The 18,425-nt window shown below is 40.7% G+C and overlaps 1 protein-coding gene across 14 annotated transcripts in view; it reads left to right on the top strand.

Moving 5' to 3' along the window:
• The window catches only part of rbfox3a (RNA binding fox-1 homolog 3a), a 514,332-nt gene that overhangs the window by 9,965 nt on the left and 485,942 nt on the right, over positions 1–18,425 (top strand). For 13 of the 14 annotated variants that reach the window (XM_055052121.1, XM_055052124.1, XM_055052118.1 and 10 more), the window contains exon 2: positions 11,093–11,433. The gene's annotated coding sequence lies outside the window, so the exon portion shown is untranslated. The remainder of the gene's footprint in view (positions 1–11,092; positions 11,434–18,425) is intronic. The other variant, XM_055052114.1, reaches the window with a different exon arrangement.

Here is an 18,425-nt window from a genome sequence, read left to right as displayed (position 1 = left end):
GAGTCTAAAAAAAAAGCAAGTTTCTGTTTTGTTTTTTTTAGTGCAGCATCTTCTCTCAGGGGTAGAGAGTTTATCTGTAGTTAGGCCTATTGCTAAAAACAATAAATCAATCATGATGAATTAGAATGAGCTCAATAATTTCCAATTGGACAGCAATCGTTAAAGAGATGCTCCCTGTTAATATCGCTGAAAAGCAGCCATTTTGAAAGACGCTGCAAACATTTGACACCCAGTAAGAGTTAATTTGTTTTTCAACAGTCCTAATTGCCACTTTTGGCTGTTTTTTCTGACTAAGCTGAATGATTAACATCTTTAAATGAGGTTTTACTTCACAGACTTCATAATCCATTTTAATAATTTTCTTTTTTTATTTTGGAGATTTTACTTGAAAATGGTCTCAAAATGACAATATTATTCTTTATTACAATAATTTTTGGGACAATTTATCATCCAGCAAAATGTATTGTGACAGGTCTATCTGTAGGAGTTAAGCTAAATTTGAATAATACTTGCGGTAAAGGACCTCTGTGAAATAATTGTGGTGTTTAACTATTGAATATGTGGTAGTTTACGCGGGAAAAGTTGATTTATTTTAGTAATTTATTTAAAGATGCGTAGATAGGCCTGTCGCAATAAGATATTTTGCTAGACAATAAATTGTCAGAGTAATTACTGCAATAAATGATAATATTGTCATTTTTAGACTGATTTCAAGGAATAAAATAATAATAGTGGCATATTAATGCTAGTGTATCCAGTCAAATATTAAAAAATCAAAAATTTCTAAAAAATGTTTAACACTGGAACTGAAAAAGACTTAAGTATCTGAAATAACACACATAACAATAATTGAAACGGATTATGAACTAAAATTACAGTTAAAAAAAAATTCATTCATCTTTCGCACAGAAAACAGGCAATAGTGAAATCTAACTTTGTACTGGGTATCTAATTTTTTTTTTAATGGCGGCTTTTTAGCGATGTTAAGAAGGAGGAGCTCCTTGTTGTTCACATATAAATTAATCGATCATATTAATTGATCTATTATTGTGAACGGCGCAGATTAAATTCAGAGGACAGGTTTGAACCCAGGCTGCTCCATCCGGACCCCACATGTGCTTCTGACTGAAACATCATCGGAGCAAGTTGCATTAATTTCCAGTTAAAGCAGCGAAGATGTGTTTTAAATAAATTATTAATGAAACCGTTAAAGTGTCCCAGACTTGCAAATTCTGATTAGATTTTAAACCGAGTCCATTGTCCATTTCAACTGTTAATCTAAAAACTATTAGATCATTTCATGAACAACTAAACCATTTTTGTTTTCTCAATCTTCACTGTTAATCTGAGCTCTGAGATAAAGCAAGAGAACGAAAATGTTTGTCCCTGGACCGTTTCTGGCCCGTGTTTCCATGCCAACGTTACTTTTATTCTGATTTTGAATACTGCAGTCAGAAAACTTCCTTTTGACCATGATAACGTTTTATATAATAAATTCGAAAATGGAAAGTCACAGCTGGCATTGCTAATCTCTAAGTCTTGAACCTCTAACTTTTCAAATCTCCAAATTTGTTATTCTTTAAATAAAACAAGCCTGCAAAAAAACATATAAAAATATATTTCAAGGCCTGAAAATCCATAAGATATGCAGGTTTCAGTGCTCAGACAACTATGAAGAACTTGCAGCACCAAGAAGCCATGTAGCCTTTATACCAGAGCATGTATGCTGTCAAGTGAAAGCATGCAAAATAGGTCCCAAGTCCCTGTGGCAACCCGCGATACTGATACCAGTCAGTGACATGGACTGCTCCTCTGGTCCTGCGAATCTTACAAGTGACAGAAACACACCTTGGTGTTGAACAGTGGTCATTGTTTCCGTGCAGAACACCCCCACCCACCCACAGCGCTCAGCTGCACTGAAACCATTAACTCCAATAATTAGAAAACGCCTGAAGTAGATGATGCTGAACGCTGACCCCTCCCCCACTGGTGTTTCACACAAGCATCCTCTGCAGACATTTGAGAAGCCTCCATGTGCTTCCATATCTTAACTCTTTTCTTGTTGGAAATGTTTAGAGGAAGACCATTTTTCAAACGGACATGCAGAGAAATATTTTGTTTACGCAGCGTTGAGCTATTCAACCCTCTCAGCTAATGTAGTTGATCTTTGACTAAAATTTGGATCTGAATTCACAGCCCAAACATGGAGCGGTTTATGTTTGTTTATCGGTTTTAATGAGACGAAGTCTGTTGCAAGATTCTGTCACTTGTTAATCATCATGCTAATTGCTTCATCACACAGTATTTGAAATCTGGAAATTTCCAATCAAGTTGGTCCTGGAAGTGTACATACTCATCATGGGAATTAATTTTATTTTCGTTTGGGGATTTTTACTGATTTATATTAACCATTCTCTTTCCAGGGTGGAGTAATTATAGAAGACGCAATAATTAAAGAAGCTGGAATTGAATGAACAAGTCTGAATTTGTTTCAGACTTTGAGTTTTTGGTTGGTTTTTCTGCACCAGCCACACTATAAGCATAACAAAGCATATACATTGGATTTCATTTCAAAATTTGAAATTGGCATCAACAAAACGTATTGGTTTTGTTGATGCCAAACATAAACCTCAAGCAAAGTATAGCACATTGTCTGCAGCTTCCACTGCCTTTTGGCACTGTTATACCTCCATACTTTGCCTTCATGGTCACTCAGCAAAAATCCTTGTCTTGGTATGTTCCAGAAAACTTCATATTGATTCTCTCAATCCAACCCCAAATCAGCTTTCTGATGAAACACTACACTGTAAAACAGTTTTAGCTATGACAAACTTCTTTTTTCTTGCATCTACCCTACCCTACCCCTAACCCTTAAACAAAAGTATTCACCTTTTGTAATGGAAACGCAACTACTGATTTGACATTCATGGGACAAACACGTCAAATTAAGATATTGGTGCCTATTTCCTGTGTGAAGCGCCATGATTTCATGCAGAAAAACCCTCTAGTGCTGAACTGAAGGCTGTTTAATGTTTCCACACGGACACGAGTCAGCTGAAAAATTCTTATCGGTTCAAAGTTCTGATCATGTTAATGGGACGTGTGTTCACACTGGAAACTAAAGCTTTTAGTGGAACAAAAATTAGTTGAATATTTCATTCATCCAGTTTGTTTTGTTGCTCCTGTTGTACTGTGATAGTTCAAAGCTCATCTCCAGGTTAATTATTGTGGAAGAAAAATATTTTAGTTCATAATTTTCTGTTTACAAGACAGTGGATCTCTGCCTCGCCTGAGAAGGATCACTGATTTACGCCAGGCTGGTTTAGCTGCGAGTCGCCTTCGGCCATTGAGAGATGTGCTTGGTGCACTGGGTGATCAGAAAGTCTGAAATTGGCCCAGTGAGAGCACTGCTGTCAGGAAAAAACGGCACAAGCAGAAGAGAAGAAATGGAAAATGCCATCCCCTGCTGGGTGAATGAATGCACAAGTTTTCCTGTGAACCTTTGGCCAGGCGCCTTGAAGCACAGCATCAGCAAAAAGCTTTCTTAAAGGAACGGCTTTCTTCATTTCAAAACAGACAGAATGTGGGTGAAGCTTGAAAAAACGAAAGCACAAACAAACCGAAAGATTCAGTTTTACAGCAGAAAATGTGCTATTTTTATTAGGTACATGTGTTTATTTGTTCTTTAATCACAACCAAGTCACACAGAGGGCTGACTCAGAAAAACGCATCATCACACCGGCAATAACAGATTAGAAAAATGTTGATACATTTGATGAGTCTCAAGTTCAGCTGCAACTTTCAGAGGTTCAGAAAAATCACCTTTTTTATGCACCAATTTCAAAGTCATTAAAATCAGATTGGCACAATTTGGATATTTTAATAAATAACAGTCAAAAATGTATTCATGTTTTGAATAAGACATTTTTTAAATAGTATTATGTATTTTCCACAGTCAAGGAACTATGTTACCTTCAGCGTGCATATCAAACATGACTTAATTAAAAGAAATTTGACTTCAGAGCCATTAGGTACATGTTGAAGTTAGAGACAGAGGCCCTCTGTCTCTTAAATTGGACAGTTATTCAGCCTCAAACATGGCTGAATAGCAGTACAACATGGTATATAGCTCATAAAGTAACATTTTCTGAATAACGTGCCTTAAAACAACATTTTATCTGTTTGATACGCATTCAGCACCAACCAAGACGCCTGTATCCGAATGTCTCCAATTCCCTTGGAGTAGACAGCATGAGAGCACGAACCCATCATGTCTTATATCAACTTTCCACAGGTTTATATAAGACCGCTGCTGGTAATGTTATGGTGTGGGATATTTTCTTAGCATACTTTAGGCTCCTTGCTAATTATTGAAACACCCACAGCCTACTTGAGTGCTGTTGTTGACCAAATCACCCCCGATTTCTTGAAGATAGCAATGAGTTTGTTGACCTCCATTGACCTCCACAATCACCAGAGCACCTTTGGGATTGGGTGGAACCGGAGATTATTGATATTAAGCTTTAAAATAGAAGGCAACTGTGTGAGAATATCATGTCAATACAGACCAAAGCCTCCCAGGAGTGTTTCTGGCAGCGTTTTGAATGACTTTGTTGTCACAAAGAATTAAGGCTGTTCTAAAGGCAAGTAGGTGGTCCAACCGGATGCTGGCGGTATCTAGAGCTCTGTCACCCCTCCACATTGATTTGAAAGCCTGTCGCTGCTTCTCCCCTTGTCTCAAGTTAAAACAGTGTTGTCTTTCACCAGCCCTGCATTTGTCCCTGTGACTGTTTGACGACCGTGGCATGGCTACTGAATGGCACCATTTAAGAGATGAAAGAGCAGTCGTGCAAATGTTGTAAAACAGCCCAAAAGAAAAAGCGAGGTGAAAGAGCAGGGCAGAAGCAACAAAAGGAAGAAGGCACAAAGACATGTAGGCAACGTTAAATAATTTACTCCCCGTTAAGATCCTCTTTAATTAGCTCTTGTTCTTTGTGTCGGTGCAGATCTGAACTGTTCAGGGTAGGAAGGCATCATATGCTCGCCTGCTGCGCGATCACAGCAGGGTGCAAGTAGAGGACATAGGGACGCGTCCTGTTGGCTTATTGCTAATAACACCAGCAGGCCACTGCTGCAGACCTCCCTGACTTCTAAAGGCCCGCTAACTCGCTGCTATCATACTTTCCCTGGCTTGACCCTGTTTACTGCCCTGTAAACATGTTTTACAATATATTTGTATGTGAGTGCGGCTGGATGTTTGCTCAGACCAAGAACTGCCTCCCTGCCCCTGTATGAGGATTAGGGCCACCATCTTTAGAACTTTCTGGAAATGATAGCAGGGGAGCGCTGCCTCAGTATTTTGTTGCCCAAGGCTAGTTAAGAGGAACTGCAAGCTGCCAAAGGATCCAATTTCAGGCCATTTCGCTCCCTAAAAAAATTGTCTGAAGTGGAAAATCACACCTGATGGCCCACTAGCATGGCTTTTAAGCCACTAGATGGTAGTATGGGAGTCTTTGTACAATCAATTTTCTGAAGTAAAAAAGGTACTTTTGATAAAATAAAAGGACAGGTTGGACGAAAGTTCAGATGGCCATCACTTCTCTTTGGTACGATCCCTCTTATTTTACGTCATGGATCATTTCCTTTGCTGTATGCTCAATGAAAGCAGGGACTCCACCAGTGGAGGACGCCAAATTCATGACGTGCAGCCAGTGTCGAGGTACACACTTTGATTTGTGACATGCAGGGAGACGGGAGGGGAGAAAGAGAAGAGGAAGAGGAAGCATGTGGAACAGAAACGCAGTGTCCCGCTGTGGTAATTTGCCTTGGGTCTTATAGAGCTTACTTGCGCTGCTGGCAGAGTCATACGCAGACTGATATGGGAAAAGGAGAAGATGTGGGAACAGCATGAGGAGCCAGCAGAGTGTTTTGGCTTTTACTTATAGCTTCAGAGGAAATAAAGAGGGAGATGTAGGGAAGGCTGGGAGTGGAGTAGGCTTTAACTGCACGTAAAACTCAAACAAAAGGTAAGGCGTGTGCGCTAGCTCCGGAGCACACATCACTACGTGAGCGTGGAAAAGCTGAGGTCAATTTTTATGGCTGTGCAGCAGTTTTGTGCACACATAAGCGCCTGTGACACCTTTGGCAGTGCCAAGAGCCCACACATCAGCCGGCGTTGACAGCATGCCTGGCACATGCCTGAGGGGCTGGGAAACTTCCCTTCTATAATTGCATCCCATGTCAACCTGTGACAAGTCAGGCTCAACCAGCAAGGGAGCTCACTAATCACCGGCCAGACCTCCTCCATATCTTCTAGCCCCCTCCCAACACTCAGCCCTCGATTCTTACCCGTCCACACTTTCACACAAAAGGAACACACTTCCAATCAAGCGATCTGTTGTTTGCATCTGTTGGGGTAGCACCCCTGAGCAAGCCATTACATCCTCCTCTCGGCACCTGATGCCATCAGCGTGACTCTGCAGTCAAAGCAGCTCTGTCTCATTAGTCCTGTTCTTAAGGAGTGTCTGTTAATGAAGCAATTTCCCAAGTATACCATCTGTTAGTCTCACCGGCGCTCTGTCGCTGACACATTTTACTCATTTAATGTTAATTAAAGCAAATTTGTTAAAGTTAGTGGGGGAATGAAATAATTTTCCCTCCACTCTTACAGGCTCAGTAGCTGGGGAATCATGAGCTCCTTCACACCTCCCAGGAAGAACCAGTGAGACCGACAGATCCACGGTTCTCCATCTGTGGTATTTAGGCTGCTTTTAATGGGACTCACAAGATAATTTGGTTCCAAGTCACTGGTAATGAGAAATGTATAAATCTTATATTTCACCTTTAATTATACACATAAATCTTCTTGAGACAGATGGCAAAATTTTCAAAAGAACCAGTTTAACGGTATTGTTAAATCGGACAAATTACCTAAAAATATAAAATGAAACCAGGATGCAACAGTTGTTTCTGTTATCATTAATAGGGTGTTGCTTTGTTTAACGCACACAGTGCTGTATAACAGTATCTCCTGACCTACAGATTTAAAGTTTGGCTTTTATTTGTCACACTTGCATGTTTCAGCTCATCAAACTGATGCAAATATAATCAGAGTGGAAGTTAAAACTAGAGGTAAGCATCAGGTAATTAATTAAGCATAGGAAGGAACAGCTTCCTATAGATTTTAGCTGAAGCTAATGCTAAAGCATTAACTTTGAGTTCAATGATGTCTGCTTTTGAAAACTATAATCTAACCCTTAATTTTGACATTATAATTTACATATGGTGTAGGCATTATATTTATATTTATATACTGTCCATGTTTTATTTTGTTTTTGTATGTTTGAGGGAGAGAAAATGGGGAGAGGAAATGGAACTGCTTCTTAAACACTTCAAAATAAGAGCAAGCACATTCATGCTCTTATTTTGTAACAGCTGATGACCTGAACTTCAACACAGGTGTCAACCTTTATTAAACTGAAAGTTTACAAACAGCCAAGTATGTTAGTGCTTCATCATTTACCTGGAAAAAATCATTTTCAGGGCGACAGATAAGTGTATTAAATGTTTCCAGAGTTAGCGAAAGCGCTAAAAGGAAAAAATTAGCTCAGTTTTCGGCGGATTCGAGGAAGTGTGCCCTCTACTGATTCAATCAGTTTACAGATAATGTGGTAAGAAAGTTTGCAGTAATCACCCTCTACAACTGTTTGTGGGAACTGGAGGAAATTTGACCCATTTGTCTAAAGACATCCATTCAACTTCTTTTTTCAATATGAATGACTTGTATAAGAACTTGGACTAGTTCTGCTTAACAAGAATATAAATTTTAAAGACGGATCGTTAGTTATTTTATAGTTTGAGCTGATGGAAGAAACTTCCAATAATGTCAGACTGAGTAGAACTGTCTGGTCCAGCATCCGGTTCTCTCTGGGTACTCCAGCTTTCCCCCAGATATAAAAGACAAGCATGTTGAGGCAAACGGTTGCTCCATGTTGCCCTTTGTACTGGCCTTGTTTGTGCATGTGTCTTTTCTGTCTCTGTGTTGACGTGTGACAGACTAGCGATCTGTTCAGATTGTACCAACCACTCACCTCTGACTGGCAGAGGCAGACACCTAATTCCTGTCTGGATTACGCAGAATGCAAAATGATTACAAATGACTACAAAAAGAGACATTTATTTGAAGGCTTTTTACAAACCTTTACCAGGTATCAGTAAGTCACCACAGCCAGTTTCAACAATGTGATTTTGGACCAAGAGGAGATTGTTTGAATTGCAGGTAAAGGTGTGTTGGTGAAAGTCTGCATAGTCAAAGTCCTCTTGATCTTTGGCGTAAGATATCAATGTGTGTGTGTATGTGTGTGTGAGACCACATATTTGATCTGTGGTGAATGATGTGTGTGAGTAAGTGAGAAAGCGAGCGACACGGTGCGGCTGCCTCCTACCTCCTACAGATTGAGGTGAGAGCAGCCAGGTGGGGCTCGGTCGTGTCTGTGCGCCACAGTAACTGGATGTGATGGCTGGCCTCTGGGGATCTCTGCCTTAGAAGTGCTAAACGAGCGAAGCAGAGCAATCACACTGTTCCTGGATGTGTGTGTGTGTGTGTGTGTGTGTGTGTGTGTGTGTGTGTGTGTGTGTGTGTGTGTGTGTGTGTGTGTGTGTGCATGTCGCGAGCCCACACCCTCCTTTATATGGTAGTGAGTTGGCTTTCCTGTTGACTCCAAGTGGGTGTACGTGTCTCCAGTAAAGGACGCTGCATTTATCTGGGATCTAAATATAATCACTATGATAAGATAAGATGAAAAAGCTGAAGATGTTTTTAAATGTTGCCAGGTAACAAGCCCTTTACGTAACAAATCCCCAGCATGGCCGCAGGTCATTGCGGTGATTCTAAATGTTGCAGACAGTCCACATGGGGTAGCTTGACTCCAGTTAGAAAGGTGGTAACAAGACACTGGTTCCAGTCTAAACATTGCAAACTCAAGCTTCTTCAACCACCTCCACCCACCTTGCCTCAATGTGATTGTTAGCCTGAAGCCCCAGAAAGGGCAAACTACCCCCGTACCCTTCATTAACCACATGGAATTGACATAATTCAATTAACGAGCAAAAAAATTTTCTCCCCAAGAGAGGAGAAAGTGTTTGTGTACATTTCTGCCTTTTGCACACCAGCTGTGACTCTCCGTGTCCTCATGCACGCACTTGGATTACACGTGCAACCTGCTAAATGAGCTCTCATGCCTACGAGAGCAAAACAAACGAGTGTGTGTCACAGGTTGCGTTCTTGCCGCGGGCAAACCGAGGCCCCGGAGGTGACACTACCGAGGCCTCGGTTTGCAATGGAGCGCCACGCGCCCCCTCTGCCCCCCTCCTGCCGCATCGCGTGCCGCCCAAGCCGAGGTGAATGCCAAGAAGTCTCCGAGCCACTCCATCAAGCAGCGGCCCCCTCCCACCCCACGGGAACAGCAGCCAATGAATTACAGATTAGATCATTGTTACAGGATCATAACAGTGATCTAATTGCCAATTTCTCTTTTTAATTGAATTTGGTGGAGTGAAGAGGACGGAGATGGGATTCATGGGACACTGTGTGGAGCCGATTGGAGTCAGTCTGCTGTTGACCGGGCGCAACACTTAATGAGGGGAAAAATCCCGCCGCTTGACATTCGGCTGCAAACTGGGCGTCAACTGCAGAAATGTCAGGCTTAATATCCTTGACCGTGGCTCTTGTTTGGACTGCGTCTTGTTTTTTAGGTATTTTGGGTGTTGATTCAGATCAGATTCTATTCACATGATCATGAATCCCAGTTATATTCTGGATTCATTCTGAATGTTCTGATTTCTGCAGAGTGTTTTTTCCTTTCTCCAGCCATTTTATGTGGACTGTGAAACTTGAACCTGCTGCTCTTTGACCCGGGCAGAGCTAATTGGAGTTTGTCTCTGGCTCCATGCCCTCGCCCAGTCTTTCTCACCCCTCGCTTCTTGAAATCACGTTCCCAGGCTGCACTTGTGCCAGCTATCTTTTTCAAGGAATACCAAAGGTTTTAAAAAAGTCAGTGTCAAAACAGCCCAAAATATGTTCCGAAACTACTTTTTTAGTAGCTGGGTAGAGATGAGCCAAATAAGAAGTAAGACTTTTCTCATTTTCCTCATGAAACCCAACACAATGCATTGCTCTCTGGGGTTTAATGTGGTCTAATGTGGAAAAACATCAAAGGAGGTAAATACTTCTCTGCAAAAGCACCAAATCTTACCAAGTACTTTTATCTAATGTCTTGTTCACAAATGTTAGTACACTTGAAATAAGACAAAACTAGCATGCAAGTGACTTTTCAGCAGGAAACAGCAGCTGGATTTAGGTCAATAACTCCTTATGTACTAGTACTGGTGATATGTTATTTAACCTTTAACGAGACATTTTCCCATGTTATAAATGGAATAATCTGCTGGTTGAACTTGCATATTTTTAAAAATCAATAATAAATAATTATTGACTTATATCAAGCTCCTATTCCTTGCAGAAAGGTTACTTGTAAGTAAGTTTTGTCTAATTTTAAGTGTACTAATAGACCAAAAATACTTGGTGAAATTTTGTGTTTTTGCAATGTTGAGTGGCACTGAAGCTATGACAATCAAAATAAAAAATGTACATGTTAGATTACCTTTGCATGGATAAAATGCTATTTTTCAGTGAGAGTCGGATAGCGGCCCATGACGTCTGTCCAGTCTGACCATAAATGAGCCGGGAGTGTTGTCTGATTATAGCTGGGTTAAATTAGATGAGATAAGTTAGCCCACATCTCCTCATCAGCCGTACGTGAGAGCTGACAAGCCCAATACATCTATGGCCACTATGGTAATTGAGGCGGGGAGGTGAGGAGGGTGTGTGTGTGTGTAGGAGCCTCCCTCTCTCTCCTGATCCTCAGTACCTGTCATTGATGAGGAGCCAAGGAGAAGCTTCAGCTTGGAGCTGTCATCGGCCTTCTGAACACATCTGCCTCTCTCTATCAACCCTCCCTTCCTCTGTCTGTCTGCGTGTGTGCAGGGGTGTGTGTATGCGTGTGTGTTCACAGCGAGTGTTGTGTTTCTGCAGAACTCGGCGTTGGAGGTGTTTGAATCGGAGCAGACGGACTGGGATGTAGGCACCGCCGAGACCGACGCTCCCTCTCCCGGACTGACAGGCCAATCGCAAGCCACGATTCGCCCTGCCTCTGAATCTCTCTCTCTCTCTCCCTCATCCTCTCTCGCTCTCTCTCTCCAGTTTCATTCCTTAGCGCTCTGCTCGTGTATCCCCTCCTCCTCTTCCTACTTCTCCTCCTCCTCCTCCTCACACCTTTTGGTCAGAAGAGGAAGAGGAAGCCCAGCCCAGGGAGAGACGCTGAGAGGATGAAACTCTGACACGCCGGCAGACCACAGGGAAACAAGAGCACAACTGTGAGTACAGCAGTCCTTTCACCTCTCACTCAGGCTTAACGCTGTCACACACACTTTGTGTCACACACACACGTGTCTGGCGCTTTCACTTCAAACACTCCACTGACTTCACTCCACATGCTCGCCATCCATCCTCTGCTCAAGTGTCTTTGTCTTTTCCAGGCAGGCAAAAATAGAAATCAAAAGAACTGCATTTTTCTCTCTCTCTTAATGTGTTCAAGCTTGTTTATTTCTGTGTTCCTGCAGCTGACACCGTAGTCAGAACCAAACACAAGCATAAACAGTGCAGAAAAAGTCTGGTTTATACTTTTTGGACACTTGTGTTTTAATCTGTCTTTGTTTCTCACATTAAAACAGAAGGTCTGGATGTGTGGAGCTGCTTTTTTCTGCGCACCTCTCATGTTTTTATTGCAATAAAGGAATGTGGGCTCGCCACATGAGGGAAAGCGAGGCTGTTTAATCTCCCATCCTAAACGTATAAGCTGCTGTAACCAATAGAAAGGGGCGTACTCTCTTCTCAATGGCACCGTCCCCGCTGCTTATTATTTAGCTCTCAGCCGGGGGTGCTGGGGGATTGGTGGCATGGGGAAGGGGGGCTGAAATGCTCTGTTTGCGTCACACTATTTTCTGATTATTCTCCTAGTTCATCTCTGGCTGAGGCGATTTTCCTATTTCCTTCTCCCATTTTGAGAGAGCATAATAGGCGCTCAAACACACGCGGGGAAGTGCATACAGTGGATCTGTGCAGAGGACACAGATTGCATTCCCTCCGGAGAACGCTTTGCTGTTTTAAAGGCACTGGAGGGGCTGCTCGGCACTTGTCATCAGCTTGGCCGGTAATGCCGGCGCGGGGAGCGACGCAGACGGCGTGTTTACGGCCGCTCTCTGATTTAAAGAGCTCCCATTGGCCCTAATGCCTCAGCTGCACGGCTCTGGCCCCATGCATTCCCGGTTATTACATCTGTAAAGCCCTGGATATTGTGCAGCACTTCACTTGCCAAGACGATCTGATGAGCAAATGTAGAAAATGAAAACACATATATGTTAAACACTCGGCAGTATATTAGATTTGCTGCTGAGCTCCAAACTCCTGGAGTGAGAGATGAAGCATTTGCATTTTTATGATGTGGCTCAACGTGGATTGCTTTTCCCCTCCTCACATCTATGTTTAAAACTCAATCACAAGTACGCCAAGGTTTGCTGTTTGCAATTACATGTCTTGTCATTTCTAATTCTAATGATTTTCTGGCATGTTCCGCCGCCATAGGTGATATTTTTCATGTTTTCTGAGTTGCTGAATCTAAATGAGGGATTGATTTGGAGCGTTAGAAACACGCGGTGGCTCTCGGGACCCGGCGAGCCTCCAGTTGCAGATGTGTCAGCAAAACTGAATAAAAAGGCCGAGATTGACATCCCGGTCTGCCCGGCCTTGGCAGGTTTTCTGAACCCTGGTGGTTTAAAACAAGTGCACTCTCCATTAAATCAAGGTAAACAAGACAATTACGTGGCCTGTCCTCCTCTGGTTGCTCCCGATTCTCTTCAACACTCCAAAATCCCAAAGTCTTACCAAGTATTTTTGGTCTGTTTTCTAGTCAAATGTCTTGAAAGGAGACCAAACTAACTTAACAGTAATTTTTCTGCAAGGTGTAGCTTGTTTTAAGTCAGCAATTACTTTAGTACTAGTTCTACCGGCAGATTATTCCCATATATGTTTGGCTAACAGTGTACGTTTGTTGATAGAAATTTTTAACTTTTCTAAATTCCTGTCTCATCCAGCTGTGCTACCTCTTATTTAAACAAGTGATTGATTTTCTTTGCATTATTGTAGTTTTTGTTTTGTTACTGGTTTGAACACCGTAAGTTACTTAGTTACTCTGAGTAACTTGATGAGAATACTCTCCTGCTACTTCTAAACCTTCACTGCAAAATCACAAATTCTTACCAAGTCAAGTTTGCAATGCAAATATACACTTGAAGCTTGTTCGTTTTTATGAATATTAAGCAATTTCTGACCAAAAATAAGCTTCTGTATCTCATTGAAAAGTTACTTCTGAGTTAGTTTTGTCTTATTTTAGATATTTCTACTTGAAACTTGACCAAAGAGTTTATGTTTTTGCAGTGAACAGGTGATCAGCTCAGACGTTTAACATTACAACAGAAACTTTTGAGAAACTTAGAGGGGAGGAAGATTACAAAAGCCACATCGCAAAAAGTAATTTAAACTCCCTCAATTAATGCAACCCTCATTTCCAAGTTGCCTGTGGCCTTCATGTGAATTGTATGTAATTTAAATGCAGAGAGCCCATCTGCGTCTGACGGAGTCGCTGACCAATTTAAATGGGGCTTTTCCTCGTTGTGTCATTGTGCTGAAATGTATTGAGGAAAAAGTTAATAGCCTTTTATGCAAGGAAACATATTTAATTACACATATCGTTCAGTGGTACCCCAGAGGTGCTTTTAACTTTACTCTGAGCTGTGCAGTTATTAGACGGCTTGTAAAAGCGAGATAAGCTACTGTCACACCATATTTACTTCCATCAGCGTGTGTGTTTATGCATTTATTGATTAGATAGTTGGTTACCAGTCTTGACCATCAATACACATCCCTACAAAGTGGGGACCAGATAGTCTTCCCACTCTCCCTGAAGGCTCAATTACACAGCATGCACAAGGAAGAGGGTGGGGGCTCCTGACAAGGTCGAATTATATGTGTCAGCTTTAAATCATTTATTCAGCCATGTCTGAATGTATAAAGAAAGACACTTTCAGGGAGTCAATAAATGTTGCATGGCGCTGCTTTTTAAACATTTTAATCAGATTTTCTGATTAAATTATATCCTCTGGAAGCTGGGCTTCAGCAGCTCCTGGGTGTTTTTCCTCGTTTTCTTCTCTCTTTGCCCTGAAAATCTCCAACCAACTTATTGATATTGGAATCCACTAACTGCACATCTTGAATAATGAGAAATTGAATTTCACTAATTTGCTGAAATCTGGCTACAGATGCAAACCGACCACATGGTTTCCACTTCTGACACTTTTGGTGCCGCTGCTGTTGCGAAGTATGGATGCTGTTTTTCATGCTTTGTGAGGTTGTTTCCTTTCCTATTGTCAGACACGGCATTCAACAGCCCATTTAAACAGTCATGAATAGCAACAATTCACTGATGAAGGACATGTGGTGCAAATATTTAAAACACTTTTTCTTTTCCTGTCAAAGAGAAGCCAGAAAAAAACGTTGATTTGATGACAGATGAGAGGGATAGCCTTGCTTTGCAGAAGTATGCAAGAAAAAGTAATTGCAGGGTAGAAGACTCATTAATAAAATACTGAAGAGTTGTAGTCTGACTCAAGATTCATGTATTTTTGTTGGCAGATATGGTATTTGTTATCCATCTACAAACACAAACAGAGGAGCTACAGACATCATTTGTGCAAAATAAAAGCTGGAGATGAAATATACTCCACGTGCCCTATGGACCCTGTACATGTTATTGTTTACATCTGGAAATTTTGTGCTTGTTCACAACACTCTGGCAAAAAGGCGGTTCTTTTCCGTGCCCTGCATGGCGGCGCTGCTGCGGAGGAGCAATCCTGTTAACCAGATGAAACCTGGAGATGAGCATTATCAATGAAGTGCAGCGCCTCAAAGCAAAGGGAAAAACAACGCATAAACCGGTTGAACAACAACTCAAAACTGTCTCTGTGTTGGCTGTGCTACACGCAGACTCGTTGCCATAGCAACTGACAACAATACCACTGCATTGTTTCAGGATTTAGCATTAAAAAACGCTCAAGCATTACCACCAAAAACAGACATTCGGTCCGTTACAGTTTCATGATTTCATGCTTGATGTGGAAGATTAGCTACCTTTGTTATTAGCTCATTTAGACACCTGCTCTACCTGTTGGTGTTTATGTCACCTTTTTTATTTTTTAACTGGACCGAAACGCACCTTATTCCACATCACATCTGCATGTTAAAGTCAAGTAAAAAGAACTGAACTACTTCCCTCTCCTTCAGTATTTTTGTCTTCATAAAACTTTTTCTTCACCTTGTTATCTAGTTGTTGCAGAGTTGGCCGGTAGCAGCCAAGCTCTGAGTCCATTTTTCCTTTGTATATCAGGGATATGTTTAAGACTTATGTTGATAACTTATCAGCTGAAACCAATGCTAGTCGTTGTCAGCTAGCAGCTTTTTGGCCCTCTCGGATGGGGATGGGGGCGGGATCTTTCAAACGTGACGTCACAGGTTTGAAAGGAGTCCATATAAATATTTTGAGCAGTTTTTTCTGCAGTCTGGATCCAGGTGGGTTGTGATGCTCAGACATGCCATCACTAGCAGCCGTTATTGCATGAATTTGGTGTGGACTGCTGTTGTAAGTTAACACCTTGATGGGATTTATTTTTTATTTTGTTGACTTACTGCAGCAAACTGCAACATAGGGGTGGGTCATATGAACATAAACTATTATCAACTACCATCATAAACTATTCCTCTGGAAAACTATTTAACTACTAAAAATATCTTGTTACAAGTGAAATAATCTGACAATGTAACTAGTTATTTTTTATCAATAATGGGGAATTATCGACTTAAAACAAGCATCAATATATGGATGAAAAGTTACTTGTAAGTCATTTGTCGTACTTTAAGTGTACCATAATATTTGCACCAGAAACTAGACAAAAATACTCAGTAATACATTTTGTGCTTTTGCAGTGTGGGTTTCATTATGCAGACTGACTTCATTCTTTAGTGCGATCTTGTGCATGAAACCGTGTCGGACTCTTTGCAGATTGGCACAGCTTTAGTCAAAAATAGACCAGGTGCATATTTTTAGCGCATTGTGTTGCACTAAAAATATATTTGTGTTTGTCAGCAGCGTGGTAATCAATGAGGTTCGAGGTAGTGACGGCTGCCTAAGCTCACAATGAGCAGCAGAAACGCAGGCTGCTTCTCTTCGCCAGATGATTTTAGTAACGTGAAGCTTTGCTCTTGTCAGCACCGCGGACGGCGCGGCTTCCTCGATTTCCAGCTTTGACATGTCCCACCCTGCAAGTTGACAGGATTGCTTCTTAGGCCTTGTTATATATGGAACGCCGTCCATGTTGTTGAGCCTTTAATTGGCACTCTGCAGTGTTAAGGTGGAAATATGGAGCCTTCCTGTTGACCGCTTGTCACTCCTGGTGTTTTCTACCGTGAAGAAAAATATTAAGGTTCAAACTAAACCAGATCTGGCTTCTCTACATGCGTCTTTAAGTTCTCCTTAGTTCTAAATAGTTTGATAAAAAACTTTGAAGAAAAGCTCAGAGTGATGCATTAGAGAAACTACTTTCTGCTTTTGGGTTTATGGAAATCTGTTATTAGTTTTTGCTTCTGTCATCTAAGCTAATAATGTGATGAAGTTTTCTTGCAAGTATTTGATTCCAATTAATTTCTCTTTTCAAAAACTTAGTCTATAAAACGTTTTCTAAGGATTCAGTACAAAAAATGTCCAGTTTGTCGATTTGTTTTTAACCCTGGAAGACTTGGACATAGAAAAACATGTGAGAAAAGTTCAACTATTCGGACCACAGGGATCAAACTCGAGGTCCCCAGGCCAAATTCGGCCCGCCATGACTACTTATGTGGTCCTCTGGGGTCTATCGGTCCACAAAAGTTTGACTTTAAGATTGTGGGCTCAAATATTATTTTATGAGTCAAGTCCATTTTCATTTGTAAATTACAAAAATGTGAGAAGATGTTAAAAATTGTTATATTTTAAGAAGTACTGACTGAGAAACTATAATGCTTTAATAGTTTGCCATTTGCCAACATTCATGACCTTGATGTGTCTTGAAATGAAAATGAGTTTGAAGCTCGTGTTTTAAATGCAGAATGAAAGTATTGTTTTTAAATTGTTCTCTGACATTTTATGAAAAGGTTTTAATATGAGATACAATGTAAAACATGTTCTAGTTTGCATTTTCTACAAAACTGTAGACAATGAAGAGGATATTTTACTTACTTTTTTTAGTCCTGTGAGAGAGTTAATGAAACACATCTGTACAGACATCAAGTTGTTACTTTGTGACCCTGCAGGGGGCGCTGACATATAAATTTCCTACCCGACATCATTCAAAGGCTGAAGACTTTGAGTTTGGGTAAAAAAAAAACCCGGAAGGAAAGTCAAGATTTGTAATTTTTTTAGTTTTGTTATTGAAAAGCCAGAATGTAAACTGGAGGTTATTTCAATCTCTGAGCAAGCACAGGGGGACAGTGGAGAGGAAAATCTCCCTTTTCAAAGATGGTAACTCAGGGGTCAGCAGCCTCTGCAATTCAAGAGACACTTTTATCCCACCTGCCACAAAATAAAATTTGTCCAGAATCTAATTTTTTATATAAATAAATAATAAATGAAATGCTTTATTTTGAAAGGAAGGAAACTATCCCAGTTTGCTGGACAGAAAACAGTTTCTCTCCAATCATTGCTGATGGTGTTACATATTTAACAAATCTTAAATCCTATTGACACAACAAGATTGTACTTTTGCTAAATGAATAATTTGTTAAATGATAACATTGTGTAGAATGCTGCGTTTATTTCTAAACTTAATTTGTGATTTAAATGTTTAACCTGGAGCATTTTTTGTTCTGGTACATAAAACCCTTGAATATAAAGAGGGTGTTTCTTTTGCATAACTATATATTTTTATATTTCTTTATGCAAAACATATTGAATCAAACAAAAGAACAAAAAGGAAGGAATGTATTTATAACTTTTTGAAAGAAAATGCTTTTGTTTTTCTGATGCTGTTCGTTTCTCCTCCACAGAGTGAGTTTGTGAGCCGTAATCCCTCAGACAGAAAAATGAAACCAGGGCAAATAAACCCAAACTGTTTTCACGTTTTGTTATCATCAAAGGGCAAGAAGGGAAATATGTTTTTGTAAATTACCTTGTTAAAGTCCTACAGCCAAATTCTCCCGCGAACCGTGTTTATTCAGTTCGTTT

The sequence above is a fragment of the Poeciliopsis prolifica genome, unplaced genomic scaffold (assembly GCF_027474105.1).
Source record: "Poeciliopsis prolifica strain line A6 unplaced genomic scaffold, Auburn_PproV2 SCAFFOLD034, whole genome shotgun sequence".
Lineage (NCBI taxonomy): Eukaryota > Metazoa > Chordata > Actinopteri > Cyprinodontiformes > Poeciliidae > Poeciliopsis > Poeciliopsis prolifica.
The sequence above is the reverse complement of the archived record's forward strand: the minus strand, read 5'-3'. Positions and strand labels throughout refer to the sequence as shown.